A 15,801-nucleotide genomic window follows, 5' to 3' on the forward strand; every position below is an offset into this window, starting at 1 on the left:
AGCAGTGATCACAGTTGGTGATCAGTGGGAAGATCAGAAGCAGTGATCACACACCACAGGCAGTGATCACAGTTGGCGATGAGTGACCAGAGGCAGTGATCACAGGCAGCTTGTGATCAGCGGGAGTATCAGCGATCAGCGTCCTCTGCGAGATTGCGACCATAAAAAAAACAAGCGCAGACGGAGAGGGGCGTGGCCTTGTGCAGCGAGCCCGGCCAAGAGGCGTGGTTGGGAGGGACCAACGAATGTTTGGGTGTGGTTAAGGGGAAATGTAGTGGGCGGTGCTGGGAGCTGCGACTGGGAGTCAGGGGACGCTGAGCGATCGGGGTTGCAGACGGAGGAAGGTGAGAAGGACAATTCCTGTAATTATCTCCGTAGTGTGTAATGTACGGTGTCCCGGGGTATGCGGAAATGGGCACCCACTATGGACAGAGCAATGACTCTATATGGATGAAATATGGTAGGTTAGGGGGAGGGTGCCTGCACCAGGGCTGATCATCATATGGGGGAATGCCTATGATAATGCACCTTGTCTTGTGATCTATAGAGAGGAATTGTACTGGTCCACTACAGAGGCTGGGGAGATTTGTGTACACAAATCCTTTGCTATATAACATAGGTGTATATATATATATATATATATATATATATATATATATATATATATATATATATATATATATATATATATATATATATATATATATATATATATAAAAATTATATTTCACCTTCCGTCCAGTTTGCATCAGTGAGTGCAGCCAGCCTGGTATTTCTCATTATTTCTGATCATAATACTGTATAAGACCATATGAAGGTATGTCTGGTGCAGGTAAATAGTCCTGCTGTAATGGAGTATATACTATATATGATATGCTGTAATGGAGTATATACTGTATATGGTATAATGCCCCTAGGAAAAGACTGTGGAATGCTGTGTCGGATAAAATGGAACCAGATTCTGCAGGTGTCTTGGTAGATGCACATTAGCAGGTGTCATGGTATTTCTAATCTAGGGCAATAAGGGTTAAATAAACATGTGGGCCCTGCAGGGTGTGTGGCACTGTAGCGGGTGTCGTAAACATCCATCCCTTTCGATATGCACACACAAGGCCATGTGTAGGACAAGGCAGTGCAGGTCTTCCATATGTTACACAGCAGAGTGTGCAGGTGGCGAAGGTGGTGCCCGCCCTGGGCTGTGCCAGCATTGTCTGACCTCTGTGTGATATTGGGTTTCTGCATAGCCTTTCTATTTCAGCAGTGTTCTGCGACCAGTGCCACACATACCAGACTGGTCTTGTGGGCGATCACAGGCCCCCAGCTGAAAAGAAAGTCTAAGATCAATAGGCATTCTTGCTACACTCAGACTGCTAGTTACTCACCACTGCAGGATTTTATCTTGACTTGGTGTACCCCAACTGGCATTCCGGGCAGAACCATTCAATATGCATGACAGTCCCAAAGAAGGTGCTTTGAATTGGAGGCAAATTTAACCCCTTGCTGCTGCTGACTTTAAGAGGATCTAAATTCTGGAAGGAAGAATTTCAGATCTTGTGACTGCTGTGATTGGCAGTTACAGCGTTCACTTGATCAGAAGCTCCCAATTCTAAGTATGCATCAGGAGCTGCCCAAAACAGTGAGTGCACTCTTGGCACATACAATCCATTCCCCATGGATGCATGCATGTGGACGCTTGGCGTTTAAAGGGGAATTAAAGGAATTCTGCTCCTTTTGTAAAGGCACACTATGAGGTAAATGGGAGCTCCAGCTTCAAATACTGTAGCTGCTGGTGTTTACTATACGGGCACCTACATGTCCATACATCCAGCGGTGTTCTCACCCAAACCGATTTCTCAATGAGCTGTTGTCAGTGTTGGCGCTGCAGTCTTTTCTTACTGCACTGGTCTTTGTGAATAGGCCGCAGTCTTCTGGAACCTGTGTAGTGTCCCAGAAGGCTGTAGGGGGGGGGGGGGTGACCAACTTCCAGCTCAGTTTTCTGTGGTGAAGTGAGCTGGTACCAGTTACCACCCCCCCCCCCCCCCCAAAAGGTGCTAAATGTTGCAGCGGAGGAGGGAGGCAGACAAACAATGCTTCCCCTTTTGAGTCAGTTGCTATGCCTGCCCAATCATAGAAGCCTTTGTATTATGTGAACTCATTTACAAAATACAAAGGCTTCTCTGAATGGGCAGCATAGAGGTGGGGCGGGCAGAGGTGCTCTGTGTGCCTCTATCTACTCTCACAGAGATAAGTCCGGGAGATGTCATGCACCTCCTTGGACTTAAAGCGGAGCTAAAGTCCACCCCCTCCAAAAATTTGGAATTAAAAGTCAGCAGCTACAAATACTGTAGCTGCTGACTTTTAATATTAGAACACTTACCTTTCCAGGGGTTCCACAATGTCGGCACTCCAGACGATTTTTCAATCGGCTCTCGGGTTGCTGCCGCCATCATTCCCTGTAAGGGTAATCGGCTTGCGGTTCACTACTGTGCATGCAGAAAGCATGCATTGGAAAGAGGAGGGGTCCAAACTTCCGGGAGACTTCGACAAGGTCTCCCAGAAATGGGGACGAGTACCTGTCGAAAACAGGTACCCGCTCCTCCCTCCTTCTGAAAGGTGCCTATAGTGGCAGCGGAGGGGGGGGGGGGGGGGGAGCTTCTGCTTTTGGGTGGAGCTCCACTTTAAGTCATAGTGACCTGGCACGTCGTACATAGTGGTTGGATTATACGCGTATGGCTGGCATGAACAGGTATAAAGGCAGCCCTGTATTTGTTAATGCATCAATATGTTTATTTTGCCTCTTGTAGTCACATAATGTGTACATAAGCAGTTAAACTGGGAGAGGGAGAGATAGTACAAAGAGACAAATCAGTTGTGCTACGAATGTGCATGCTGATAGGAGGAGATGGCAGAGAGACATGGAGATGAGCTCATCAGTCTGCACCTGTTCCTTTCACTGTCTAATGCAGGGGTTGGGGTGGTGGGATTGATGGGGACAAGACCTGTAAGTGTTACTGAACTACAAAATCAGGGCTTCTGCCAGTTAGAGCTGTGCTGTGTGGCAGAGCTATGCAAATCTCAGGACTGGATAAACAGAAATACACAATCATTTGGCAGTTAAGACGGCTCTCGTATATGTATTTAGCCATTTCCCTTTAGTTCAGCTTTAAAGAGGAACTCTCCCCTGAAGTTGATAAGGTTTTTTAAATCCCCCAGTGGATCCTCCACACATAGCACTTGTCTCAGTGGTTTGGAATTAAATTGCTATTGTATTACTGTCAATGCTGGCTGTTGCTCCATCCCAGGCTGAAGCCCAATTTATGGGCATTCCTATAGGGGACGTACAGGCAGAACTGCAGCCACAGACCCCTTTGAATACTGCAGCACTCCTTTGAAATTAATCTCTGTGTCTACTTTTCTCGGTTTGTACAGATAAAAGGCTGAGCCTGCAATCTTCTGCAACCCCCAGCTAGTTCTAAAGAGATTCCTATGCTAGTGATGGCTTGTGTTGTGAAATGACTGCGACTGGAGAACAGTGCCGGTCATTCATATACACAAGCTGACAGCTGCTGCCTGCCGGTGTGTGCTGTTACTACATTGGTCAGAGTTGTAGCAGCTGGTGTGTGCTGTAGTTTTGTGAATGGCGCTTTTCTGCAGCCGCTGTCATTCACACAACTCCTAGCTCGCAAGCTAAAAAAGCTTGACCGAAGAGCTATAGTCAGGCTTTGATGTATATTGAAAGCCCACTTTTTTTTTTTCTTTTTTTTTTTTTTCATTTTTTATTTGGATGGAGTAGGAAAGGTTTAGGACCCCTATCAGGATTTTTGTCCCATTGGAATTCCCCTCTCAAGGCTGTACACACACGATTGCATATTCCGACAACAATTGTCCCATGGACGTGTTTTGTCAGATAATCCGGCCGTCTGTATGCTCCATTGGACAAATATTGTCGGCATTTCCGACAACAAATGTTGAGTGTTCATGCTCTCAAATTGTCCGATAACAACTGTGTTCCGATCGTGTGTACACAAGTCCGTCTGACTAAAATCCAAAGTACAAACACGCATGCTCCAAACCAATGCTAACCATCAGACAACATTAGCAGAAGTTGCCCAAAGGGTGGCGCTAAAGAGCAGAAAAACCACGTTTCGTGAATGTTGGCTGAAAAAGTTCTGCCGTCTGTATGCAAAACAGGTTCACAGACAACGCCCTTCAGACAAAAATCCATGGATTTGTCAGAATGTATGAGGCTTTAGATGTCACTAGAACAACTATCCTCATGGGAAAATTCTCTCTCTAATCCAGTGACAACTGTAAAGTTTTTGATTTCCTCTCACTTCCTGTTGTGTCTCCTGGCCAGAAAGTGAAGAGAAATTTTCCCAATGTGACAGCAAAAGCAAAAAATTAAAAGCCGGGAGTTCAAACCCTTCCCTACTGGTTTTGTTTGTGCCAGGTAAGAAGCTAAAATGCGATTTCCCCAGATGATGGTTTTTCTTTAAAGTGGATGTAAACCCAATTTTTTTTTTTTTTTTTTTTTTAATGTCACAATGTATAGTATAAGATTTCCTATCATCTGTGCCCAGTCTTGCCACACAGAGTTAATCCAGCTCTGAGCAATCCTCTTTTATTGTTCAGTGAAAATTAACAGACTTCCAGATAAAAACCTGTCTAAATAAAAAGTCCTTTCCTCTCTCCTTGCTTTGAGTGACAAGTTATTTACATATCTAGCTTGGACATGTTTATCATGTTATGTTATGTTATGTTATGTTATGTTTATCATAATATGAGGTGATCCACAGTATAAAAAGTGAGAAATCCACCCCTCCCCCACATAACACATCCTGGTAATTATACAATGAACTGTGGATCACCTCATATTATGATTAACATAACATATGATAAACATGTCCAAGCTAGATATGAAAATAACCTGTGACTCATAGCAAGGAGAGAGGAAAGGACTTTTCATTTCGACAGGGTTTTATCTGGAAGTCTGTTATTTTCAATGAACAATAAAAGAGGATTGCTCAGCGCTGGATTAACTCTGTGTGGCAAGATTGGGCACAGATGATAGAAATCTTATACTCTACATTGTGACATAAAAAATAAAAAAAATAATTGGGGTTACATCCACTTTAACCACTTAAGGACCGGACCAATATGCTGCTAAATGACCCAAGGGTTTTTTACTAGGGTTGTCCCGATACCACTTTTTTAGGACCGAGTACAAGTACCGATACTTTTTTTCAAGTAGTCGCCGATACCGAATACCGATACTTTTTTTAAATGTGTCCCCAAATGCAGCCATGTCCCCCCCATATGCAGCCATGTCCCCCACATATGCAGCCATGTCCCTCTAGCCATGTCCCTCACATATGCAGCCATGTCCCTCTAGCCATGTCCCTCACATATGCAGCCATGTCCCTCTAGCCATGTCCCTCACATATGCAGCCATGTCCCTCACATATGCAGCAATGTCCCTCTAGCCATGTCCCTCACATATGCAGCAATGTCCCTCTAGCCATGTCCCTCGCTGCGGCGGCGCGATGCGGCGGGGGGGGAAAGGGGGGGGAAAGTATTCTATTTAGGTATCGGGGGTATTTGCGCGAGTACGAGTACTCCCGCAAATACTCGGTATCGATACCGATACTGGTATCGGTATCTGGACAACCCTAGTTTTTACAATTCGGCACTGTGTCGCTTTAACAGACAATTGCGCGGTTGTACGACATGGCTCCCAAACAAAATTTGCGCCCTTTTCTTCCCACAAATATAGCTTTCTTTTGGTGGTATTTGATCGCCTCTGCGATTTTTATTTTTTGCGCTATATACAAAAATAGAGCGACAATTTTTGAAAAAAATCAATATTTTTTACTTTTTGTTATAAGAAAAATCAAATAAACAAACATTTAGGCCAAAATGTATTCAGTCACATGTCTTTAGTAAAAAAAAATCGCAATAAAAAAAAAAAAACAGCCGCCCCCTCATCCCGGATCGCTCGGACAGCCTAGGGAACTGCCGCATGTCCCGATTGGACCCCCGACCCACGTCTAGGCAGGGACGTACAGGTACGTTGATGTGCCTGTCCGTGCCATTCTGCCGACGTATATGTACATGTGGCGGTCCTTAAGTGGTTAATGCATAGTTCGTTCAATTTTGTTTCTTTGAGCGCTGGTTCACATTGATGAGATTTAACATGTCGAATCGCATGCCATATTGGTGGCAATTGCCGGCAATGGCACCGTCCGAATCGGTGCGATGCCACACCGATTGCCAAAAGTAGTGTCTGTATTACTTTTGGTGACTTCGGGTGCGATTTCCATTGACATCTGCGCAGAAACCCGCACAGATGTCTCTGAAGTCGGGACTGACCTGCGGGAATGAAATGGTGTGGGTTCAGCTGAACGCGCATGATTTCATTACCGCAGTCAGTGTGAACCTGGGCTGATGGTCACTTGGTTGCATCACAGCTGAGGAAGTCTATTTGATCTTGCCTCTAGTAAAAAAAAACGATTCCTGCCAGATGTCGCATGTTGTTTCCTTTTAAGCTAAAAAAGCTATAAGACGTAGTCCGCAGTGATCACCGGTGGCATCCATTGTGTAGGCGTGGCCAATGTTCAGTGTAATTCATAGTCAGAATTCTTGGCGAGGATAAATAATAAGGTCACTTTGCAATCTGTGTGCGTTCGGTCATATGGCCCTGCTGACAAGGTGTCCTCCTCCAGCTTTGTGCCCATGCAGAATGGAGAGCAGCTTCTGCCAAATCTTTTGTCTCTGGCGACATGAAAAATAATAACCTCCCTCTCCAAATATTTGCAGATCCTGACATTAAATCTTTTCGGTGACGTGCTTGTCACTTGTTACTAAACTAGACTCTTTTTTTTTCCTAGTTTGTTCACAAAAGGGATTCTGGCCTTTCCACAAGAGGTAAAATGTACCTAAACCCAAAAACAAAAATGTAATAAGTTGCAGCTTATCGGTCCTTAGATGTGGTGGCTGCATTCGTTTTCACTTTTCAGGCTTTTTTCTTACCTATATTTTCACTTGGTGAAACATTTAAAGGAGTACAGCCAAAACTTGTTTGTCTGTACTTCTCATTTGGATCACAGGAGTGTAGTTTTGTTTTGCACTCCTGTGACCCATTTTCAGCAGACAGCGGGCTTCAGAGTCACAGAGCCGGACCAGATTCGGGAAGGATTGTGACCATATGGTTGTATAAATGGAACATCTTAAGTATATGATCTTTGTTGCCAACACCCCTGATTAACAAGGAAAAGCAAGGAGTCCCCCGGTGTGTGGGGCTTTAAAGGCAACAGTGATTAAAGTAAAAATAATATATGCAAAATAATTTTATTTATCAAATAGAAAAAGGGGTTACACAGCATAATAAATAAATAAAAAAACAAATGACATAGGTAAAAAAGTTGAAACTGATCCACAGAGTAAGTACAGGGCCCTACGCGTTTCGGATATTCTGCCATGGCAGATGGCGGTGGTGATTCTCACATACCTTTTGTTATTTGCGCTCTCTTCTGGCCAATCTACAAAATTCACCCTCTACTCATAGGGGCAGCAAACTTTCACGTTTTTGGCAGCTTTGGCCCAGGGTTTTGCTTTTTGAGATACAAGATACCAGTTTCCCATTCCTGCATTTCACCATCTTGAGGAATTTCTGCTTCATGTTTGGGATGTCTTTTAGTGTTTTGCAAAGTTGAAAACGCTGTGACCGATATATTCCGGCTCCACACAGACTTCAGCCCCTGAAGAAGGGAATACCCGAAACGCGTAGGGCCCTGTACTTACTCTGTGGATCAGTTTCAACTTTTTTACCTATGTCATTTGTTTTTTTATTTATTTATTATGCCCTGTTAACCCCTTTTTTCTATTTGATAAATAAAATTATTTTGCATATATTATTATTTTTACTTAATCACTGTTGCCTTTAAAGACCCACACCGGGGGACTCCTCGCTTTTCCGTGACCATATGGTTGGGATCTGCCCACATGCCTAGACTGGCGCTTGGCCTCTCACTGAGCCGCTGAGAGCCTGAGCCGGAAGCTCCCGCCCCCTTCACAGCCCAGCGCTCCAGTGAGCATGGGGGAGCAGAGCAGAGAGCTGGTGACTGACAGTCGCCGGCTCTCTGCTCAGGGAGCTTTGAGAACCGAGCGATTGGTGGTGTTTAATCGTTTGGTTCTCAGTGTTCGAGCCGGTGGGGGACAGATGCAGCATTGGACCATTGCTGCATCCTCCTAGGTAAGTATTTTTTCCATAACATAGGGAGAGGTGTTCTGTAGTCCACGGGTAGGACTGGGGACAATGTAACTGACCAGTCTGCAAAGGTAAAGAGCACACAAAGTTATTAGCAGGTATCAGGATCAACTAGTATTTTTTTTTTTTACACTGAACAGATAAGCGTACACATTTAATGGTAGATATAACAGACTGAAAGGGAGCAAAAACAAAAGATCATTCTTAGGGTTTCTATACAGATTAAAGCTGCAACATTCACCTATCCAGAAGTTTCCCTCATTTTGATGGCCAGCATCATTCAACCCACTTCCTCTGAGACCAGGTTGTTCAGGGCCACTTCTCAGCCGGTGACTAAATAGTTAAAGCAGAAACGGCACGGTGATGAGTTCATCTGCTCTCTCCTCCTATTGGTGTGTTTCTTGTCAGTAAGTGAACCGATTGGCCCCTTGTACTGCTTCTTTCTCTCATACTCCAGCCCTGCTATATTCAGGTACTTGCACTGCTCTGCTTGTATTTGGAAAATGCATGTAATGTGTATTAATAATTACAGACCTGTCCTCGTCTGTCTTTTATATCTGCCTATGAAATATTAAGGTCAGAGTTTTTTCATAAACTCATTTCTGGTGGAAGATTTTTGCATCATCTTTCCAGGTGTTTGCTGTCATAGGTAGTCTGTGATTCAATGAATAAATTCGTTTTCCAGGGGCTGTGGAAAATCGTATCATTGGTTCAAAGGATCTTCCATGTTAAGTATCTTTAACCACTTGCTGACCTGCCGCCGTCATTATACGACGGCAGGTCCGCATGATCCTGCGAACCATCGTAGCTGTACGCAGGTTTCGTGTAAGCAAACTATGAAAAGCTGTTTTTGTTTTTTTAATTTTGAGGCCTTTTTGTTATGTATTAAGCAAAAAACAAAACCAAACAACCCAGTGGTGAATAAAGTGGTTGTAAACCCCTTTACTACCATTTTACTCTACAGGTAAGCCTAGATTAAGGCCCTCTCACACTGGGGCGGGAGCCGCGGTATAGCGGCGCTATACCGTCGGATTTTCCGTGGGATTCGGCCGATAGCGGTGCGCTATTAACCCCCGCTAGCGGCCAATAAAGGGTTAATACCGCCCGTAATGCGCCTGTAGAGGCGCATTGCGGGCGGTATGGCCGCGGTTTCCCATTGTTTTAAATTGGAAGGAGTGGTGAAGGAGCGGTATACACGCCGCTACGCTCATCGCTCCAAAGATGCTGCTGGCAGGAGATTTTTTTTTCTCTCCCGCCAGCGCATCGCCTTGCCTTAGTGTGAAATAGTGCTGCAACTAACGATTATTTTCCTAATCGATTGGTTGGCCGATTATTGTCTCGATTAATTGCATAATAACCTTAAAAAAAAATTAAAAAAAATAATTGGCATTTTAAATTTTTTTGGGCCAATTTGTTGTTGGGCAGATTACAAAACACATTACATGCTTTTCTGCAGCTTCTCCATTGAAGTATATAGAACCAAAAAATAAATAAAAAATAGCACCGTTTTGCGTAAAGTCCCCGTCCCTTTCCAAATACGCAGCAGCTGAAAAAAAATCCTGGATGTGAACGTGTCCCAAAGGAAAACATGGAAATGAACTGTAGTGTGTTTCTACGAAAAAACAGAGGTGTGAACCCAGGCCTGAGATGTTTAGTAACATATTTAGTTAAAAAAACAAAAATAAGTACAAAAATAGCAAATAATCGCTACTGTAAGGGGGTCAGACTGTGGGACAATGAAAGTAATATTTACAGTAGCCATTTTCTTTTTTGAAGAGAAGAACAGGAAGTGAGGATTTCTCAGAAGAAATAAGGACATTTAAAAGCAAAATCGAAAGATGAGGTAAGTGAAGGAGGACTGCACTAAGGTAAAGGAAGCTATAAAGGGCTAATTTTAGTTTTTTTTAACCCCATTATGTTACTGGCCGATCAATCGATTATGAAAATTGTAATCGATTAATTTCATAATCGATTAGTTGTCGATAAATTGATTAGTTGTTTCGGCCCTAGTGTGAAAGCCCTCGGGCTTTCACATTGAGTATGCAGTGAGTATGCAGTGCAGGAGTTTTTCAGGCGGTATAGCAGCGCTATTTTTAGGAGATATTTACTAAAATCACGCACGGGCACCGCTGTCTACGGTGCATGCGCACTGTAGTGTGCCGTTCTTCATTGAGGCCGTGCCGTCCCTGCCGGCTCCAGCGCGTAAGCCCGGCTGCCCGGGCGTTGGAAGAGGACGGCTGCGATCGGAGGTACGTATTGCATTATGAGCTAGTATGCCATGCATACTAGCTCATTATGCCTTAGTCTTGAAGGTGGTGTGTTGTTGTTTTTATTATTATTAATTTTTTTTTTTTTATTCCTCTTTAAATGCCACCAAAAGAAATCTATTTTTGTGGGGAAAAAAATGTTGTTTGGGTGTATGACCATGCAATTGTCATTCATAGTGTGACAGCACTGGTAGCTGGCCTGGTCATTAATGGGTAAACGTGCCCAGTAGGCAAGTGGTTAAAGCAGAGTTCCACCCATATAAAAGTCTGCAGCTACAAAAAGTGTAGCTGCTGACTTTTTATAATCGGACACTCAACTGCCCCACGGTCCCAAACGTTCCCCCATCCACTCAGAGAGGGCTAATAACATTCCATCCTTCCAGCACCAGGTATCCGCTCTTTATTAAATCCCTTCTACGTATTACCTTTACTCTTGTGTTACCTTTGACTCCCAACCTATTGTGTGTGTTTGTGTGGCATCAATAGGGGAAACTCCTAATTCTAAACTTGACAATCGAGTCTTTCCTGATTGAGGCTTCTGGTGTAGTGCAGGCCCTGTAACCTTGCAGAACCACCCAGGTGCCCCAGGGGGAATGAGCACCCTGTTCCACACTCACTTAATCTTATTCCAACAAGAATCTGCGCCTTTGAGGCCAGGCAATGCCACAGTCGTTGCTACCCGCAAAGCTTTACTTTCGTTTTATTTATTTTATTTTTTAACTATATCTCCTCTATTCTTTTGTGAGGTCAGGTACTGATGTTGAAATAGAAGTTCTCGCTCAAAATTGGACTTACAATTCACCCCAGAGGTGTTTAGTAGGGTTGAGGTCAGGGCTCCATGCAGGCCACTTAAGTTCCTCCACACAAACTGGTCACACCGTGTCTTTAGGCTGCATTCACACCTGAGCGTAGCGTTTTTGGTCTTTTTTTTCCGGAATTTTGTCGCGCGTATTTGCATACAGCGTCGTCCAACGTTTTTGTACTTCAACGTTTTTTATTTTAGCCAATAGGAAAAATGATCATCTTATCACTTGTTGCTATGTTTGTAGATTTTTTTTATCTTCTGCCTGGGTGAAATGTTCTATTGATCAAAGCGACAAAACGCCCCTAGAAACGCTCGTTGTCGCGCTAGACGCTTGAATCGAGCGTTTACATTACTTTCTATGGGAAATACAAACGCTCAAAAACACCCAAACCGCCCAATTCGCGCAACAAAAAAGGGTCCGGAACTTGTTTGAGCTTCAGGCGTTCGGCGTCAGGCGTTTTGGAGTGGAGATGTGAACCATCTCCATAGAGAATAATGTATTTTTTCCCCTCTAGCGTTTTGGAGCGTCGTGCTTCAGGCGACAAAGCGCTCAGGTGTGAATAAGGCCTTATGGTGCTGGCTTTGTACACAGGCACAGTTGTGCTGGAACAGAAAAGTTCCCCAAACATACCACAAGGTTGGACGAGCACAAATGGCTAAAATACCTCTGTTAGGCCCCTTCCACACTGGGGTAGTATGTGCGGTGGCGGTATAGCGCTGCTATTTTTAGCGGCGCTATACTGTCGGAATTGCGGCGGTATTCGGCCGCTAGCACTGCAGTATTAACCCCTGCTGGCGGCCGAAAAAGGGTTAATACCGCCCGCAGAGGCGCATTGCCGTCGGTATTACCGCGTGTCCCATTGTTTTCATTGGGATACACACCCCTCCTCTCACCGCTCCAAAGATGCTGCTTGCAGGAGATTTTTTTTTCTCCCACCAGCGCATTGCCTCAGTGTGAAAGACTTTCACATTGAAAATGCTGGGGCAGGAGTATTTCAGGCGTTATTTATGCACTATTTTTAGCGCTAAAACGCCTGAAATATGCCTCAGTGTGAAAGGGGCCTAAGAGTCCTTCACTGGAAACATCAGCTGATTGCATCCGGGGTCACTTATTTTTTTGCCACAGAATAGGGGTGAGCTGTGCTGCGAAAGTGATATGTGTCCAGTGAATGCACAGAATCAATCAGGCTTCAATCACTGTTGGGCTAGGTTCACATTATTGCGAATTGGATGCGGTTTGTCAGCATCCAATTCGCAATAGCAGAAGATTGTGACTGGCTCTCTATGGAGCCGGTTCACATATCTCTGATGCAGCTCCAGTGCAAATTTGCACAGGAGCTCTGTGCTTCTGTTGCTTCTTTTGGTAGGAATTTAGGCAAAAATTTGGACTGAAATGGTGAACCAGGATGCACCGGACCCCTGCTGTGAGCCGCATGCAAACATAGTGTGAACCCAGCCTCATGAAGCAACAGTATCCAAAGAAAAGGAGGCTGCACAACGGAATTGGTAAATTGTCTGCTGCAGTTCAATCAAACTGCAGCAGACTTTTTCCATCGACCATTCCGATCGTGTCTATGTGGCATTAGACCAAAATGGATTAAATTAATTATTTTCCTCAAAATTCTACAAACCCTACCCCATAATGACAACATGAAAGAAAATCTGCTGCATGATTTTCTGTCAGTGCTCCCTTTTAACATTGGCAGTGCCCTGATGAATTATTAATAAATGCCCCCTTTATGCCTAATATATGAATTGGTGGTTTGCAACTGTGTAAAGATGCAGACAGGGACAGAGCCTGTGTAAAAATGGTGACTGATTGGAGACAAATGTAGAGTATTCTTCAGTTGTCAGTGCACCCTCTGGTGGAGGTTTGCTGTAGTGTGCATGGATACTCAAGGCCCGGATTCACGTACAGCGCCGTATCTTTGAGCGGGCGTAACATATCCTATTTACGTTACGCCTCCGCAACTTAGACGGGCAAGTGCAGTATTCTCAAAGCACTTGCTCCGTAAGTTGCGGCAGCGTAGCGTAAATAGGCCGGCATAAGCCCGCCTAATTCAAATGTGGAAGATGTGGGCATATGTTATGTAAATGTTATGTGACCCCACGTAAATGACGCTTTTTTACGAACGGCACATGCGTCGTCCGTGGACATATCCCAGTGTGCATTGCTCCAAAGTACGTATTGGTTTCGACATGAACGTAAATTACGTCCAGCCCCATTCACGGACGACTTGCGCAAACAACATAAAATTTTCAAAATTCGATGCGGGAACGACGTCCATACTTTGTGGTACGCCGCATGTACGCCTCATACTTACATTGGTACGCCGCATGTACGCCTCATATAGCAGAGGTAACTTTACGCCGGGAAAAGCCTAACGTAAACGGCGTATCTGTACTGCGTCGGCCGGGGGGTACGTTCGTGAATTTGCGTATCTAGCTGATTTGCATATTTCTAGGCGTAAATCCGCGTACACACCCCTAGCGGCCAGCGTAAATATGCAGTTAAGATCCGACGGCGTAAGAGACTTGCGCCAGTCGGATCTAATACAAATCAATGCGTAATTGATTCTAAGAATCAAGCGCATGGATACGACGGCTCAGACTCAGATACGACGGCGTATCTGGAGAAACGACGGCGTATCTGGAGATACACCGTTGTATCTCCTTTGAGAATCTGGGCCATGGTGTGTATGTCCAGGCCTGCCTGGTTCTATCTATGGACAGCCCCTGGTCTATATCTATATCTCATACACACAGGTGCATCTAAAAATAATTGAATATCATCAAACAGTACATTTTATTTCAATAATTTAATTCAAAAAGTGAAACTCCTATATTATATAGATTCATTACACACAGCGTAATATTTTACTAATTTCTTTCTTTTAATTTTGATGATTATGGCTTACAGCTAGTGAAAACCTAGAATTCAGTATCTCCGAAAATTTGAATATTGTGAAAAAGTTCAATATTGTAGACTCATGGTGTCACAAGCTTCAAAACACCTGTAAAAGGTTTCCTGCGCCTTTAAATGGTCTCTACCTGGTTCAGTAGGTTACACAATCACGGTGAAGACTGCTGACTTGACAGTTGTCCAGAAGACAATCGTTGATACCCTCCACAAGGAGGGTAAGTCACAAAAGGTCATAGCTAAAGAAGCTGGCTATTCAGAGTGCTGTATCCAAGCATATTAATGGAAAGTTGAGTGGAAGAAAAACGTGTGGTATAAAAAGATGCACAAGTAACAGGGATAATCGCAACCTTGAGAGGATTGTGAAGCAAAGGCCATTCAAGAATTTGGAGGAGATTCACAAGGAGTGGACTACGGCTGGTGTCAGTGCTTCAGGTGCCACCACACACAGATGAATCAAGGACATGGGCTACAACTTTCCCATTCCTTGTCAAGCCGCTCCTGAACCAAAGACAATGTCAGAAGCATCTTACCTGGACTAATAAGAAAATGTACATTTTGCATTTCATTTGGAAATGGAGGTCCCAGAGTCTAGAGGAAGAGTGGAGAGGCACAGAATCCAATTTGCATGAGGTCCAGTGTGAAGTTTCCGCAGTCAGTGATGATTTGGGGAGCCATGTCATCTGCTGGTGTTGGTCCACTGTGTTTTATCAAGTCCAAAGTCGGTGCAGCCCTATACCAGGAGATTCTAGGGCGCTTCATTCTTCCCTCTGCTGACCAGCTTTATGGAGATGCTGATTTCATTTTCCAGCAGGACTTGGCACCTGCCCACACTGCCAAAAGTACCAACGCCTGGTTTAATGATCATGGTATCGCTGTGCTTGATTGGGCAGCAAACTTCCCTGACCTAAACGGGTATTGTCAAGAGGAAGATGAGAAACACAAGAACAACAATGCAGATGAGCTGAGAGTCACTATCAAAGGAACTTGGGCTTCCATAACATCTCAGCAGTGCCACAGGCTGATCGCCTCCATGCCACGCCACATCGATGCAGTAATTCATGCAAAAGTCGCCTCGACCATGTATATTTTTTTTTGGTCTTCTGTAATCAAATTTTCTGAGATACTGAATTGTGAGTTTTCACTAGCTGTAAGCTATAATCATGAAAATAAAGAAATGTTTGAAATATAGCACTCTTGTGTAACGTGTGTGTGTGTGTTTAATATAAAAAAATATATGTGTGTGTGTGTGTGTGTGTGTTCTCTGTCTGTCCTGATATTGTGGTCCACCTGTCACCCTGCCCAGCCCGGAATTCACTTCCCAGTCACTCTTGAGACAATGAACAGTCATTATGTTTGTTTTGCATTTTTAATGAGAGATTTTGAACTTGGATAGAGTAAGGGAAATTATGTGATGCCCAAAGTCAATAGTAGAATAAAAAAAATCATCAGATGAAGCCTCTATTTGCACTTCTAGAGTTCCGGTCTTCTCCAGCACAATGCTTCTTTGTAGAATGTTCCTCTCTCACTGTCCTGTACAATA

General features: G+C 44.1%; 1 protein-coding gene across 2 annotated transcripts in view; it reads left to right on the plus strand.

Annotated features, from left to right (window-relative positions):
• The first annotated feature begins 245 nt into the window (after positions 1-245).
• Positions 246-15,801, plus strand: part of MANSC1 (MANSC domain containing 1) — a 33,217-nt gene continuing 17,661 nt past the window's right edge. The window contains exon 1 of one of the 2 annotated variants that reach the window (XM_040345374.1): positions 246-344. The gene's annotated coding sequence lies outside the window, so the exon portion shown is untranslated. Of the gene's footprint in view, positions 345-436; positions 461-15,801 lie in introns of those variants that run through there. The other variant, XM_040345375.1, reaches the window with a different exon arrangement.

This window comes from Rana temporaria, chromosome 3, assembly GCF_905171775.1.
Source record: "Rana temporaria chromosome 3, aRanTem1.1, whole genome shotgun sequence".
Taxonomy (NCBI): domain Eukaryota; kingdom Metazoa; phylum Chordata; class Amphibia; order Anura; family Ranidae; genus Rana; species Rana temporaria.